Below are 16,495 nucleotides of genomic sequence, written 5' to 3' on the forward strand. Positions count from 1 at the left end.
CGTTCCTTCTTTCTGTCATCCCAAGTTTCGGGGGCATCGCTGGGTCAGCCCAGGGGCCGAGTGCTTGCCTGGATTTGGGCGGGCTGACCACACCTCCGGCCACCCAGACTTTGAGTTGATACCGCTGAGATTCGGCTGCTGCAGCTCCTGCCCTCGGGGGCGGGACTTCCTGTCGTCCTAAAGGAGCTCTTCCGGCCAGAGCCGGAAGCTGCCTTGGGGCAAGGCGCGTGCCCGGGGCTGTCGCTCAGACCACCCTGGCTGGCTGCAGGCAGGTGAGCTTGGGGTGAGTCTGGGTTGCGGAGGAACCGTGCATTCCTGGCTGGCTCGTGACCATTGCAACCCTGCAGGGCTCTCGGTCTTTTTTCCCTTTTTTAGAAACTTCCCAGATTGCTGGGCGTGGTCTGCTCCCTGAGGCTTTGACCGAATCCATCTGCCCTTAGTCTACAGGGAGCAGTCGGGGGGCGGGCGGGGTCTCGGGCCTGGGCCAGCTGCGGGCGAGCGGGGCACACTGCATTGCACTTCACCGAAAAGCCTATTGACTTGTCACTTGGGAATAGGTGAAAATGGTACAGGCTACCCACGACTTGGTGTCAGGTTAGAGAACCAACTCTGACCTTTCAGATCCCTTAACATTTATGATGAAGGAGAAATAATGTTAAGTGGGTGGAGAACGTATTTACAAGTTTTACCTAGTATTCACAGACGAGAGGACTGTCCTAGGTTGTGGGTGGATCCAAATGAGGGTGTGGTATCCCTGTCCCTAAAGAAACTACAGTCCCGTTGGGAAAACAGGACTCACAAATGCCAAACTGTTACAGAAAGAGTAGACAGATTAAGAGTACAGACTTCTCTTTTGTCTCGCGTTAATATAGCCATGAGGAATGTTGTTTGTTATTTGTCTCAGCTTTTTTCATCTTTTTTAGTTTTAGCCTTTTTGTATACTTTTATAAATAGCATATTGCTGGGTATTTTTTTTTTCAAATCTAAGTGGACAGCCTGTGCCTTTTGACTGGCAGCCTTATTGTACTTACATTCAGTTATTTCTGAGGTATTGTTCAAGCCACAACCTTTTGAGTCATCCTTGACTCATCTCTTTCTCACACACATGTAATCTATCAGCAGCAAAAACAAGAACTCAGCCTTCAGAATCTATCCAGAGGCCCAAGCCCTCTCACCACCTCCCCTTATCGAAATTACAGCTGTCTTTCACCTGGATTCCTGCAGTAGGCACCTAAACAGTCTGCTTTTTCTTATTTGAGCCTTTCCATCACATCTAGAGTGATTCTTCTTAAAAAAAAAAAAAAAGATCAGATTATCTCCCTCCTCTCAAAAAACTCTCCACGGACTACCCATTTCGCTCAGATTGAAATCTAGATTCTTTAGAATGACCCTCAAGGTGCTTTCTGATCTGGCCCTTGCTATATCTCTGATCTAATCTCCAGCTTCTCTCCCCCTTTACTCTGGTGCCTCAGGCACATCCTAACCTTAAAATATTCACACTTGCAGTTCCTTTGTCTGAATGTCCACATGGTTTAATCCCTTACCTCTTTCATATATATTTTTTTAACTTTTCAGTGAAGACTTCCCTGGCATAGCCTTCCCTTACATTTCTGTTGTACTCATCCTTCTGCGTATCACCATATGACCTGCTGTGGGATTGGTTCATTTCTTTGGCTCAGCAGTGTTTACCCCACTACCATAGAAGCTTATTTATGAGAGCTGGTATTTTTCTGTATTTTGTTTACAACTGTATCCCTAGTGCTGAAAACAATACCTGGCTTTTAGTGGGCTATCTATAATATAATTGTTGAAAAAACTTTTTTTTTTATCATTTTATAATTTGTACTTTCTGCCCTTTTTCTTTCTCTTTCCTTGCCTTTTTTTGAATTGAGGTTTTGTTTTATCTTCTCTTTTTCCTTCTACTTGTTTGAAGACACGTTATTCTATATACTTTATTTCTGTTCTTATAGTGGTTAATTTTAATTTTATTGTGGTTTAAAATTAATGTAGTTAATTTTAATTTTACTGTGCATAATTGAAACTAATCAAAAAATTTTGCAAAACAGTATTGTTTTTACTTGTAAGTTACTGGTTTTTTAACAGGCTTCCTGGATCATCTCAATATTTATTTTTGTATGGTGTAAATGTTCAATAAAACTAGTAGTTGTTACTATTTTCTGGTGGTCTTCATTTTTTTTCCTTTTTGGTTTATTACAAAGTAAATTTGTCATATACATTAATAAAATATTTACTGTATACTTAGCACTCAAAGTTTTGTTTTTAAATATATGATACTTTTCCTCCCTTCCCTTTTTGCTCTGAAATGTGCAAAAGAGTCCACTAGAAAATATGATAGATATTATTATGAAATTAATATTGCCCAGAAAGTAGGTAGAGACTACCAGAAAGGGAATTTTAATAGTTTGCTGGTTATTAGGAGCAGGTGGGATGAATTTGTGGAAGAGTTGTATGGGAAGATTTGGTGGTATTTGAAAGTATGTGGAGAAAAGGCACAACCTGGTTCATTCATTTTATTCTGTTTCATATAGTTGTATAGCTGTGTCTTGAAAATTGTAGGTTTGGTGTGGATTTAAGTCATTGGTGTTTGAGAGAGAAGACATGTCTACAGCCTCTTCAGAAAACCTAAAGCTTTTTGGAGGCACTACTTAAAATGATGTGAGACAATTCAGTGTGTGAGGGCCAAGGAATACTGTGAGGATGTAGTAGAACTTTGACATGGTCTTTGACATCAGGTATGATGTGCATAGACGACAGCAGGACATTATGCTAAGTAAGCTGGTCACCAAAAGACAACTGTATGCTTTGACTTTTATGACATATTTAGAGTAGGCAAGTTAATAGAAATAGAAGGTGGGAGCTGGGGAGAGGAGGTTATGGGAGTTGTTTAATGGGTATAGATTTTCAGTTTTGCAAGACAAGTTTTGGTGATTGGTTGCACAGCGGTGGGTGAATGTATGTAATGCCACTGAACTGTGCACTTAAAAATGGTTAAGGTAATAAATTTTATGGTATGTGTATTTTACAACAATCAAATTTCTTTTTAAAAAGGACCACAGGTGGGTTTCTTTAAAATTGGGCTATTAAAACTCAGAAGTTGTTACATTTTAGGTGGTCATTTTTGCCCATACTATTCGAAGGTATTGTATTCCCACTTTCTGTTGTTTCCCAACCTAAATCTCCAATCAGTGAAACCCTGTTAGATTTCACGATCTGAAAAGCTTGTTCTCTTAATTTCTGCTGCATATTTCCATCAGCTTAATCAGAATGGTTTCCACATGGAATCTGCCTCACTCTTAACCCTCCTGTTTCTTCTCAGTTACTGAATTTGACCCTTACATTACTAATTCTAGGTCTTAATTGGTTGCTGTTAGTTATCTCTCCTAATTAAACTCTTAAGTTCCTTACAAGAGACTGTCTTCTACTTGCTTATAATCTTGGTGACAGAAAGGTTAATGAATGTCAGAATTCATAGCTTGTAAGTGCCTGAGCCAGGATTACTACCTAGAGCTCCTGAATCTCAGTGAAGCATGTTTCCTGTTGATGTTGTTTTCTACTTGATAAATGTCGGTGTGTGAATGATAGTTCAGCTGCTGCTGCTGCTGCTAAGTTGCTTCAGTCGTGTCCGACTCTGTGCGACCCCATAGATGGCAGCCCACCAGGGTCCGCCATCCCTGGGATTCTCCAGGCAAGAATACTGAAGTGGGTTGCCATTTCCTTCTCAAGTGCATGAAAGGGAAAAGTGAAAGTGAAGTAGCTCAGTCGTGTCCGACTCTTAGCAACCCCATGGACTGTAGCCTACCAGGCTCCTCCATCCATGGGATTTTCCAGGCAAGAGTACTGGAATGGGGTGCCATTGCCTTCTGATACTTCAGACCTCATGCTAAATTATTTTAGTACAATTTTGAACAAATAGCAGGAAAGATAAAGTAAAATACGTTTAGAAAGATAACAATACATATTGAAAAGATTTTCTCTAAAATTAATTCACAGAGTGCCAGTGTTCTCACTTTTTCTGTTGGGCATCAAACATCTTTTTGGATCCCTTGGTGGCTAAACAAGGTAGGAGATGTGGTAACTGAATCAGTACCTACTGGTGGAATAGGCTCACTGGGATTAAACTTCTCCATGTCAACTACTGTTATTCTTTTTTTTAATTAAATTTTTATTTTATTAAAGAGTTGATTTACAGTGTTAGTTTCAGGTGTATAGCACGTGATTCATTTATACATATATCCTTTTTCATATTCTTCTTTATCTCTCCCTCTTCCTTTCCCCCCTGGTAACCATAAGTTTATTTTCAGAGTCTGGAGTTCTGTTTCTGTTTTGTAAATAAGTTCATTGGTATCATTTTATTTTTAGATTCCACATAGGATATAGGATATAATATTTCTGTCTGACTTAGTTCACTTAATATGATGATATATAGTTTCATCCATGTTGCGGCAAGTGGCATTGTTTCATCCTTTTTTATGGCTGAATAATATTCCAGTGCCTATATGTACCACATCTTATTTATCCATTCTTCTGTCAGTGGTCATTTAGGTTGCTTCCATGCCTTGACTGTAGTGGTTGGATGGCATCACCAACTTGATGGCCATGAGTTTGAGCAAGCTCTGGGAGTTGGTGATGAACAGGGAAGCCTGGCATGCTGCAGTCTACGGGGTCACAAAGAGTTGCAACTGAACTGAACTGAAATAGTGCTGCTGTGAACATTGTGTGCACATATCTTTTCAAATTTTAGTTTTCTCCAGATACATGGGCTTCCCAGGAAGCTCAGTGGTCAAGAATCTGCCTGCCAGTGCAGGAGACGCAGGAGACACAGGTTCAATCCCTGGATCAGGAAGGCCCCCTGGAGGAGGAAATGACAACCCATTCCAATATTCTTGCTTGGGAAATCCCATGGACAGAGGAGCCTGGTGGGCTACAGTCCATAGAGTCGCAAAGAGTCAGACACGACTGAGGACAGCCAGATACATTCCAGGAGTGGGATTGCTGGATCATACAATAGGCCTATTTTTAGTTTTTTAAAGGAAACTCCATACTGTTCTCTATAATTGTTGTACCAATTTACATTCCCAACAACAGTGTAGGGAGGTTCCCTTTTCTTCATACCCTCTCTAGCATTTATTGTTTGTTGACTTAAAACATATTTATTTATTTTTGGCTGTGCTGAGTTTTTGTTGCTGCCTGTGGGCTTTCTCTGGCTGCAGTGCATGGACCTCATTGCAGTGGCTTTTCTTGTTGCAGAGCATGGCCTCTAGGGTGTGTGGGCTTTGTTAGTTGCAGCACATGGGCTTAGTAGTTGTGGCACATGGACTTGGTTTCTCTGCTGCACGTGGGATCTTCCCAGACCAGGAATTAAACCCATGTCACCTGCATTGACAGGCCCACTCTTAACCAGTGGACCACCTGTGAAGTCCCTGTAGACTTTTTGATGGCCATGCTGATAGCTGTGAGGTGATACCATATAATTTTAATTTGCATTTCTCTAATAATTAGAGACGTTGAGCCTCTTTTCATGTGCTTTTTGGCCATATGTGTGTCTTTGGAGAAATGTCTATTTAGATCTTCTGCCAATTTTTTGATTGGACTTTCTTTTTTTAATATATAGAGCTACATGAACTGTTTGTATATTTTGGAGATTAATCCCTTGTCAGTTGTCTCATTTGCAAATATTTTCTCCCATTTTGTGGGTTGTCTTTTTGTTTATGGTTTCTTTTGCTCTGCAAAAGCTTTTAAGTGTTTTGTTTTTTTTTTAATAATTTTATTTATTTTTGGCTCTGCTAAATCTTTGTTGCTGAGTGGGCTTTTCTCTAATTGCAGTGACAGGGGCTGCTCTTTAGTTGTGGTGCACAGGCTTCTCATTGCCGTGGTCTCTCTGGTTGTGGAGCCCAGGCTTCTCATTGCTGTGGTCTCTCTTGTTGTGGTGCACTGGCTCAGTTGCTGTGATGCATGGACTTAGTTGCACTGCAGCATGTGGGGTCTTCCTGGACCAAGGATCAAACCCTGCGTTGGCAGGTGGGTTCTTCACCACTAAGCCATCAGGGAAACCTGTTACTGGACATTCTGTCCTGGTCTGTTGTTCTGTATTGCTGTTTTTATGCCAGTGCTATCTGTACTCTTTTAACGGCTATAGCATTTTCTAAAGTCAGGGAGCCTGATTCTTCCACCTTTGTTTTTCTTTCTCAGGATCATTTTAGCTATTATTGGTCTTTTGTGTTTCCCTACAAATTACAAAAGTTTTTGTTCTAGTTCTGTGAAAGATGCCATTGGTAATTTGATGGGGATTTGCATTGAGTGTGAAGATTGCCTTGGGTAGTATAGTCATTTTAACTGAATTGATTCTTCAATCCAAGAACATGGTCTATTTTTCTGTTTGTCTCATCTTCAATTTTTTTTCTTTTTCTACTACCCCCCACTGTCTTCAGTTCCTTTCATCATCATCATCATTTAGTTTTCAGAGTACAGGTCTTTTGCCTCCTTTAGTAGTTTTATTCCTAGGTATTTTATTCTTTTGATGTGATAAATGGGATTATTTCCTTAGTTTCTCTTTCACTAGTGAATAGAGTGCAACAGACTTTTGTGTATTAATTTAGGTTTTTTGTATGTTTTTTTGTGTTTTTTGGATGTGCTGCACGGCATATGTGATCGTAGCTTCCTCAACTGGAGATTAAACCCACGCCCCCGGCAGTGGAAGCACAGAGTCTTAACCACTGGACTGCCAGAAAAGCCCTTCTGTGTATTAATTTTGTATCCTGCAACTTTACCAAATTCATTAATTAGCTCAGTAGTATTCTGGTAGCATCTTCATGATTTCATATGTATAGTAAGCATTGGACACAACTGAGCGACTGAACTGTACTGATATATAGTATCATGTCATCTACAAACAGTGACAATTTTACTTCTTTTCCAATTTGGGCTCCTTTTATTTATGTATTTTTTCTTCTCTGATTGCTGTGGCTAGCACTTCAAAAGTATGTTGAATAAAAGTGGAATGAGTGGATATCCTTGTCTTGTTCCTGATCTTAGAGGAAAGGCTTTCTGCTTTTCACCATTGAGGATGATGTTAGCCATGGGCTTGTCATATATGACTTTTATTACGTTGAGGTAAGTTCCCTCTATGTCCACTTTCTGGAGACTTTTTATCATGAATGAATAAGTGTTGACTTTTATCACAAGCATTTTCTGTATCTGTTGAGATGATCATATGGTTTTTGTTCTTCAATTTGTTAATGTGGTGTATCATCCTGATTGATGTGCAGATATTGAAAAATCCTTCATCCCAGGAATAAATCTCACCTAATAATCTAGTGTATGATCTGTTTAATGCATTGTTGGGTTCAGTTTGCTGGTATTTTGTTGAGGATTTTTGCATCTGTATTCATCAGTGATATTGGCTTGTAATTTTCTTTTTTTGTGGTATCTTTGTCTGGTTTTTGCATCGGTGGTGGTGGCCTAACGTAATGAATTTGGGAGTATTCCTTCCACTGCAAGCTTTTGGAAGAGTTTCAAAAGGATAGGTATTAACTCTTTTCTAAATGTATGATAGAATTCTTCCGTGAATCCATCTGGTCCTGGGCTTTTGTTTGTCGAGAGTTTTTTCTTTTTAAAAATTTTTATTTAGGATATACCAGCTCTTGGTTGTGGCACATGGGATCTAGTTCACTGACCAGGGATTGAACCTCGGCCCCCTGCATTAAGAGTGCAGAGTCTTATCCAGGAATAAGGAATAGTCTTATCTTGCCAGGGAAGTCCCTGTTTGTTGAAAGTCTTTTAATCATTATTTCAATTTCAGTCCTTGTGATAGATCTGTTTATATTTTCTGTTTCTTCCTGGTTCAGTCTTGGAAGATTATACCTTTCTAAGAATTTGTCCATTTCTTCTATGTTGTTCATTTTATTGGCATATATATATATATATATATATGCCATATATATATATATTTGTGTTTAGTAGTCTCTCATGATCCTTTTTATTTCTGTGGTGTTAGTTCTAACTCCTCCATTTTCATTTCTAATATTATTGACTTGAACCCTCTCCCTTTTTTCCCTGATGAATCTGGCTAAAGGTTTATCAGGTCTATTTGTCTTTTCAAAGAACCAGCATTTAGTGTCATTGATCTTTTCTGTTGTTTTCCTTGTCTGTATTTCATTTATTTCTGCTCTGATATTTATGATTTCTTTCCTTCTACTAACTTTAGAATTTCTTCTTTATCTGGTTGCTTTAGATGTACGTTTAGGTTGTTTATTTGGGATTTTTCTTTTTTCCTGAGGTAAGATTGTATTGCCATAAACTTCCCTCCTAGAACTGCTTTTCTGTGTCTCATAGGTTTTGGATCATCATATTTTTGTTTTCATTTGTCTCTGGGTATTTTTTTAATTTCCTCTTTGATTTCTTCAGTGATCCATTGGTCATTTAGTAGCATATTGTTTAGCCTCCATGTTGCTTTGCAGTTTTTTTCCCTTGTAGTTGATTTCTAATCTCATAGCATTGTGGTTAGAAAAGATGCTTGATATGATTTCAGTTTTCTTAAATTTATCAAGGCTTGCTTTGTGGCTCAGTATGTGGTCAGTCCTGGTGAATGTTCCCTGTTCACTTGAAAAGAACGTGTATTCTGCTGCTTTTGCATGGAATGCTCTATGTTGTTGTTCAGGCGCTCAGTTGTGTCTGACGCTTTGTGACCCTGTGGACTGCAGCACGCCAGGCTTCCCTGTCCTTCACTATCTCCAGGAGTTTGTGCAAACTCATGTCCACTGAGTCGATGATGCCATCCAACCATCTCATCCTGTTGCCCCCTTCTCCTATATGTCTTCTCCTCCTAATGTGTTGTTTAAGCCTTGTGTTTCCTTATCGATTTTTCTGTCTGAATGGTCTGTCTGTTGATGTAAGTGGGGTATTAAAGTCCCCCACTGTTATTGTGTTATTGTCAATTTCTCCTTTAATGTCTCTTAACATTTGTCGTAATTCTTGAGGTACTCACGTGTTGGATGCATATATATTTACAATTGTTTTATTTTGTTCTTGGACTAATCCCTTGATCATTATGTAGTGTCCTTCTTTGTCTCTCATAGCAGTCCTTATTTTAAAGTTTATTTTGTCTGATATGAATATTGCTTTTCCAGCTTTCTTTTGGTTTCTATTTGCATGGAAAGCCTTTTTCTATCTCCTCACTTTCAGTCTGTACGTATCCCTACATGTGAAGTGTATCTTTTGTAGAGAGCATATATAAGGGTTTTGTTTTTGTATTCATTCAGCCAGTGTGCCTTTTGGTTGGAGCATTTAATCCATTTCTGTTTAAGATAATTATCGATATGTATTTCTTATTGCCATTTTGTTAAATTGTTTTGGATTCATTTTTGTAGGTCTTGTTTCTTTCCTTCCTCTCTTATTCTCCTGTGATTTGGTGACTGACTTTAGTGTTGTGTTTGGATTCCTTTTTCTTTTTGTGTGTATTTATTGTAGGTTTTCAGATTGTGGTTACTGTGAGGTTTTTTGGCCACACCATGTGGCTGTGGGATCTTAGTTGCCTGACCAAGGATGAAACCTGGACTCGCTGCAGTGAAAGCAGAGTCCTAACCACTGGACCACTAGAGAATTCCCACGATGAGGTTTTGATATAGCAGTCTACTGTACTAGATTGTTTTAAGTTGCTGGTCACTTAATTTCAAATGTGTTCCCAATATTCTCCATTTGAAGTCTTCTCTTCTCATGATTGCTGATCTTGATACCATATTTATGTGTGGATGTTTTCCTACCTTTACTATATGTTTGCCTTTACCAGTGAACTTCCTCATTTATAGTTTTCATGTTTCTAATTGTAGCATTTTCTTTTGGAAAATGATCTTTTGGAAAAGATCTTTAGCATTTGTTGTAAAACTGGTTTGGTGGTGCTGGATTCACTTAGCTTTTTTTTTTCTTTTTGCTTGTCTTTGAAGTTTTTGATTTCTCTGGCAAACCTTAACGAGAGCCTTGCTGGGTAAAAGTATTCTTGATTATAGGTTTTTCCTTTTCATTACTTTAAATATATTGTGCCAGTCCCTTCTGGCCTGCAGAGTTTCTGCTGAAAAATCAACTATTAACCCTATGGGGATTCCTTTGTATGTTTTTGTTGCTTTTAATGTTTTCTTTTTGTCGGTTCGATTAACATGCGTCTCCATGTGTTCCTCCTTGGGTTAATCCTATGTGGGACTCTTTGCACTTCCTGGACTTGAGTGTTTCTTTTCCCATGTTAGAAAAGTTTTTGCTATTATCTCTTCAGATATTTTCCCAGGCCTTTTCTCTCTTTCCTCCTTCTAGGACTCCTATGCTGCAGATGTTGGTGCATTTATTGCTGTCCCAGAGGTCTCCTAGACTGTCCTCATTTTTTTCTCATTCTTTATTCTGTTCCACAGCAGTGATTTCCATCAGTCTCTGTCTTCCAGTTCACTTACTTGTTCTTCTGTCTCATTTATTCTATTTATTCCTTCTAGTGTACTTTTCATTGCAGTTATTGTATTGTTCATCTCAGTTTGTTCTTTAAAGCTTCTAGCTCTTTTTTAAACGTTTGTTGTATCCTCTTAGTCTGTGCCCCTAGTCTTTTTCTGGGATCTTGGACCATCTTTACTATCATCACTTTGAATTCCTTTTCAGGTAGATTGCCTGTCTCCACTTTGCTTAGTTGTTCTTCTTGGGTTTTATCTTGTTGCTCCCTCTAGAATTTATTTCTCTGATGATGTCTCATTTTGTCTTAACTTTCTCTGTGTAGACTCTGTCCCTCAGGCTGCAGGATTGTAATTTTCTTGGTTCTGATGTCTGCCTCCTGGTGCGTGAAGTTTATATTGGTGCTTGTGCAGGCTTCCTGGTGGGAGGGACTGGTTCTTGCCCACAGGTGGGTGGAGCTGGGTCTTGTCCCTCTGGTGGGCAGGGCTATCTCAGTGGGTGTGTTTATAGGTGACTGTTATCTTTGGATGACTCAGCAACCTGTCTGCTGATGGGTGGGACCGTGTCCCACCTCTTTGGTTGGTTGTCCTGAGGTGTCCCAGCAGTGGAGCCTGGGTCTTGCTGCCAAAATGGTGATCTCTGGGAGAGTTCATACTGGTGAGTATTCCTTGGGGCATCTGCAATCAGTGCTTTTGCCCCCAAGGTGAGTTATTGCCAACCCCTGCTCCCCAGGAGACCTTCTGAGACCCCCAGGTAGGTCTGGCCAAGGCTTCTGTGGAGTCGGTGCTTTGCCCTGGGTCCCAGTACACATGAAAACTTGTGTGTGAGCTCCAAGAGTGGAACCTGTGTTTCTCCCAGTGCTATGGAGCTCCTGCAGTAAAACACTCTGGCCTTCAAAGGTAGATTCTATGGGGACTCCTCTTGATGCCTGACTCCCCAGGGTGGAGAGCTTGATGTGGGGCTAAGAACTCTCACTCCTATGAGAGAACCTCTGGGATATAATTACTTTCCAGCTTGTGAGTTGCCCACCCAGGAGGTAGGGATTTTGCCTGTATTGCAAAAGTACCCCTCCTACCATCTCATTGTCTTTGGGTATAGAATATCTTTTTTGGTAGGTTCAATTCTTTTTTGTCAATGGTTGTTCAGCCGTTAGTTGTGACTTTGGTATTTTCGTGAAAGGAGTTGAGCTCAAGTACTTCTACTCCGCCATCTTGTCTCCAGCCTCAGCTTCTGTTATTTTGAACTTGTATTTCTTTTGATTTGTGGAATATTTTTCTCTATCTATGGAGAAGGAAATGGCAACCCATTCTAGTATTGCCTGGGAAATCCCATGGACAGAGGAGCCTGGTGGACTACAATCCATAGGGTCACAAAGAATTGGACATGACTGAATAGAATCTCATTTATGATCTTAAATGACTAATACATTTACTGTGTGTTGAACCTTTCTACACATAGTAACTCATTTAATTCTTACAACAGCCCTGTGCTCCTAATATTACTGTATTTTGCAGATGGGGAAACTGAGGTTAAGTTGTCCAGTTCTCCCATAGCTAACATGTAATATTTTTATCCAGCCAACTGGCTGCATATAACATCCATATAATATTAAATAGGACAAATATAACCTAAATTCTTACTTATTTTTCAGTATTCTTTCAGTTGCAGGACAATCCCAGCTAAAATTTATATGAACAAAACAAATAATTTCATGGTTCATTGAACTGGTCTAATGAAAGGTTTTAAGCATAGCTGGGTCAACTCTGCTTTTCTGTTTGGCCTTGTTTTCAGACAAGTTTTTTCCGCATAGTAGCAAAGGTGTCCCTCAGTTGTCCAGGTTTAAGTGGTCCTTTTGTTTTAAGATTTTGAGAAAGAGAGAGATGAATCCTCTCTTCAAGGGTCCACTTTTGACTTGGAACAAGTAGACTGCCACTTCTCTCCAAATAAAACCAAAGATGGTTTTATTTGGGATCAGCAGGGAATTGGAACTCTGGGATGGGCCATGTGCATGTCCTTGAACTGCATGGAAAGAAGAAAGGTTTTATAAAGGGAAGTTGGGAGGGCTAAATAAACAGGGTCCACGGTTTTCCATTGGCTGAAGCCTTTCAGGAAAAGGAGTCTTTCATCTTGTTGGGCTGAGCTAAGATTGTAGGGCATGAGAACTCCCCCTTTCTGATCTCTTATTTAATTGAAATTTCTGTTTAGTTTTTTGCAATGTCATTTTCTGGAAGATGGGCTCTGCCTGGGCAAGGATCTTCACACATGGACCAACTACTGTGTGCAGAGAAATGGGGGTAAAGAGTCATCAGACTGGCCGTCCTGGGCCATGTGTCTACTCCTGTAGTGGGGGAAGGGTAGCCCACTAGACAAAGAAAATACGCTTCCCAAAAGGGGAAAATGTTTGGGCTAAAGGAGGCAGAAAATAGGAAAAACCATTTTGCCAACATAGCAGTGACTCTTGTTCTTTCATTAGGTGCCATTCCCAAGTTAAGATTCTTCCAGTGGTAAAAGATAGCAGTTATTTTTAGAGAAATTGCTAACATTTTGAAAGAATATTGTGCAGTTAAAATAAGGAAAATGAAAGTACGTTGTACAGTGCTGTAATTTATTTTCAATCATTATGTTTTGTTGTTTTTAAGATTCACCACTGAATTCCTCTCATATCCTTCAGTTTTCTTAATTGATTATTTAGATAAAGATCTCTTAACAGTCTGATGAAGCCTGTGAACTCCTTAGACTATTTTTAAATACAGAAAAAAGAGGATTTCAGGATTTACCTGTGGTCCAATGGTTAAGAATCTGCCTGCCAGTACAGGGGACGTAGGTTTGATCCCTAGTCTGGAAAGATTCCACATGCCATGGGGGAACTAAACTCAAGCATCACAACTACTGAAGCTCGCAAACTCTAGAGCCTGTGCTCTGTGACAAGAGAAGCCACTCCAGTGATAAGCCCATGCACTGCAGCTAGAGAACAGCTCCCTCTCACCACCACTAGAGAAAGCCTGCATACAGCTGGGAAGACCCAGCACAGCCAAAAAAAATTTTTTTAAAGAGCTGAAAAAAAACCCCCCAGAATTTCCTATAAAATCGTTTTTGTGAAATAAAGTTATCAAAATACTTTAAAAATGGTAATATAATAGTACGTGTGTTTCTTCTTTGTTTTGTTCTTGGCCGCTCTGTGCCACATGTAGGATCTCAGTTCCCCAACCAGGGATTGAACTGGTGCCGCCTGCAGGGGAAGTGCAGAGGTTTAACCACTGGACTGACGGGAGAAGTCCCTTCACTGTGTGTGTGTTTCACTAAAATAGTAAATAACACTCTGGTGGCAGGTGTAATAAGTATTATAATTTCGAAGTGGTGATGAATGTAACATTTATTTTGAGATAGCTGTTATGGCATACATTTTATTTAGGAAGAGAGATTGTAGCAAAAGCCCAGTAACTGAACTTGTGGTCTCAAGGGTCCTTTCTAGGAAGATATATGCAGTACTGCGAATGTCACTAAAATTTGCTGGGATAGGCTTATTATTTGAATGGAAATATATCTTTGTTCAAAACAATCCAATATAAGATTTGTGAGATTGATAGTGTATATCAGGAAGATACATGTACTTGTTTGCAGGCAAGAATATTGGCATTAGAGTGTTAAGCATAAATGACAAAAGGAAAGAGAGAGAGAAGATATCTATAGATCATATGGTAAGAAGGAGAGTAAGGTTGTTGCTCTCTAGAGTGTAAAAGTAGCACAAAAATAAGATAGAGGTGTGATGGAAGATTTCAGTGATCTTAAATTCTGCCAGAGATCCTTTCCTTCCTAGGGACAAGACCATTTTTTTTTTTTTTGGATCATTTAAGTTCTTGGAAAAAACAAAATGAGAGAAAAGATTCCTTTGGTTTGAAATCTCATTAACAAGGAGGAAGAAACAGGTGAAGTAGGAGACCCTGAATGTTGTCGGAAAAGAAACTACTATTTGTGAGTCTCTCCAGACAAAATGTTGAGTATAAGCGAACTGTGTCCTTGGGTATCAGGAAAATATATTTAAAAATAGAGAATTACCATACTTTAGTATTCAGTGTCCCAGTTAAAGCTGAATCAAAGTTCTGTAAAATCTAAAATTTGGGAGTTAAATTTTAAATTATTTTTTGAATTCTAGTAAAATACAGACAATATAAAATTTACCATCTTAACCTTTTTTAAATGTATAGTTTAGTAGTGTTAAGTACGTTTATATTATTGGTCAGCTATCAGTACCATCTGTCTTCAGAACATTGTTCATTTTGCCAAATTGAAACTGTCATCATTGAACAACTCATTTTCCCCTCACCACAGCCTATGGCAGCCAAGATTCTGCTTTCTGTCTGAAGTTGACTACCCTAGGTACCTCTCTTAGGTGGAATCATATGGTATTTTTCCTTTTGTGACTGGCTTATTTTGCTTAGTGTAGTTTTTTCTGAGATTCATTCATGTATCATGTGGTAGAATTTCCTTCATTTTAAGGCTGAGTAATCCAGTGTGTATATATACTGTATTTGTTTTATCCATTCCTCCATCAATGGACATTTGAATTATTTCCACCTTTTGGCTGTTGTGAATAATACTCCTGTGAAAGTGGGTGTGCAGATGTCTGCTTATGTCCCTCCATTCAGTTTTTTTTCAAATTATTTTATTTGAGGAATTATGTAGCATCTCATCATTAAGACCATGCAGAAAACAGTTTAGATTTTAAAAGGCAATTAAGAAAAAGATCAATAAGCCAATAGGAAATTGACAAAGGATTCTGAACATGCACTTCACAAAAAAGGAGATCAAAATTAATAGATGCTTAGCTCTCATAAGAGGAAATGCAAATAAAATACATATTTCATTTATCAGACTGACAGGTAACTAAAAGGGTGTTAATATTCTGTGAAGGGCAAGGTTGTGACGATATGGGGGCTTATATACAGCTAATGGAATTGTAAATAGGGTCAGCCACTAGAAAGGGGCATTTGTCATTACTTATCAGAATTAAAAATGCACGTACACGTTGACTTAGCAGTACCCATTTTGAGAATGTTTCCTACAGATATTTTTGCACAGCTGTAAAAGATAAATATACAGGATTAATCCTCGACATATTGTTTGCAGTAGCAAAAACTTGGGAGTAACCTAAATGTCCATCAGCTTGAAGACTAGTTATATAAATTGTTATATCTATACAAATCCTATGCAGCTATAAAAAATTTAAACGCTCCTGACATGGCTCTGGATAAGTCTCTAGGATGTATTATTGAATGAAAATACAAGGAACAGAATCACATATATAGTATGCCATCATTTGTGTAAAGAAATAAAAGAAAAAAAAACAAAAGAATATATTTGCTTATATGTGCATAAAATATGTATGGAAGTATCTATAAGATACAAATAAAGGTGTTGTTAGTGGGAAGGGGGAATGACTAGCTATTCACAATTTAGGTGAAAAGGGAATGCATAGAAAAAAGCAAAGGGGATTACTAAGTTGAGGAAGAGACAGTTCTAACCCAGTGACTTAGACCGTCTGATAAACCTCTTCAGAAAAATAGCAGAATCTCAAAATCAACGTGTGAAAAAACTTAAAGACAATAGCTTTGAGGATTGATTTAGACTAAAAAGTAGTGTAAGAAAACCCACTCCTTGGGTATAGTAACACTTTTCTTTCTTTTTTGTTGCTTTTAGTAATATATATATTTTTAAACTCTAAATCCTTAACTTAAGTTTTTGGTTGTGCCACTTAGCCTGAAGGCGTAGTTCCCCAACCAGGGATTTAACCTGGGCCCCCAGCAATTGAAGGTCAGAGGCCTACCCACTGGACCATCAGGGGTCCAAATCCTAAACATTTTTAGATATATATAAAAACAGAAAAATGGCAATAGTCTTCCTTATCTGTGGAGGTTATGTTTCAAAACCCCCAGTGGATTCCTAAAGCTGCAGATAGTACCTCTAATTATAGTGTTTCCCCCTCAAGTTTATTTATGAATTAGACACAGTAAGAGATTAACAATAATGATAAAATAGAACAATTGTAGTCATA

The 16,495-nt window shown here is 38.8% G+C and overlaps 1 protein-coding gene across 6 annotated transcripts in view; it reads left to right on the plus strand.

The window, feature by feature from the left end:
- Nucleotides 1–215: 215 nt before the first annotated feature.
- The window catches only part of TBCE (tubulin folding cofactor E), an 87,512-nt gene continuing 71,232 nt past the window's right edge, over nucleotides 216–16,495 (plus strand). For 2 of the 6 annotated variants that reach the window (XM_081570438.1, XM_081570435.1), the window contains exons 1-2: nucleotides 216–272; nucleotides 4,012–4,080. The gene's annotated coding sequence lies outside the window, so the exon portion shown is untranslated. Of the gene's footprint in view, nucleotides 284–4,011; nucleotides 4,081–16,495 lie in introns of all 6 variants that reach the window. The other 4 variants (XM_081570437.1, XM_081570433.1, XM_081570436.1 and 1 more) reach the window with 2 other exon arrangements.

The sequence above is a fragment of the Giraffa tippelskirchi genome, chromosome 2, assembly GCF_054371585.1.
Source record: "Giraffa tippelskirchi isolate mGirTip1 chromosome 2, T2T-mGirTip1v1.2.pri, whole genome shotgun sequence".
In the NCBI taxonomy this organism is placed as follows: Eukaryota; Metazoa; Chordata; class Mammalia; order Artiodactyla; family Giraffidae; genus Giraffa; species Giraffa tippelskirchi.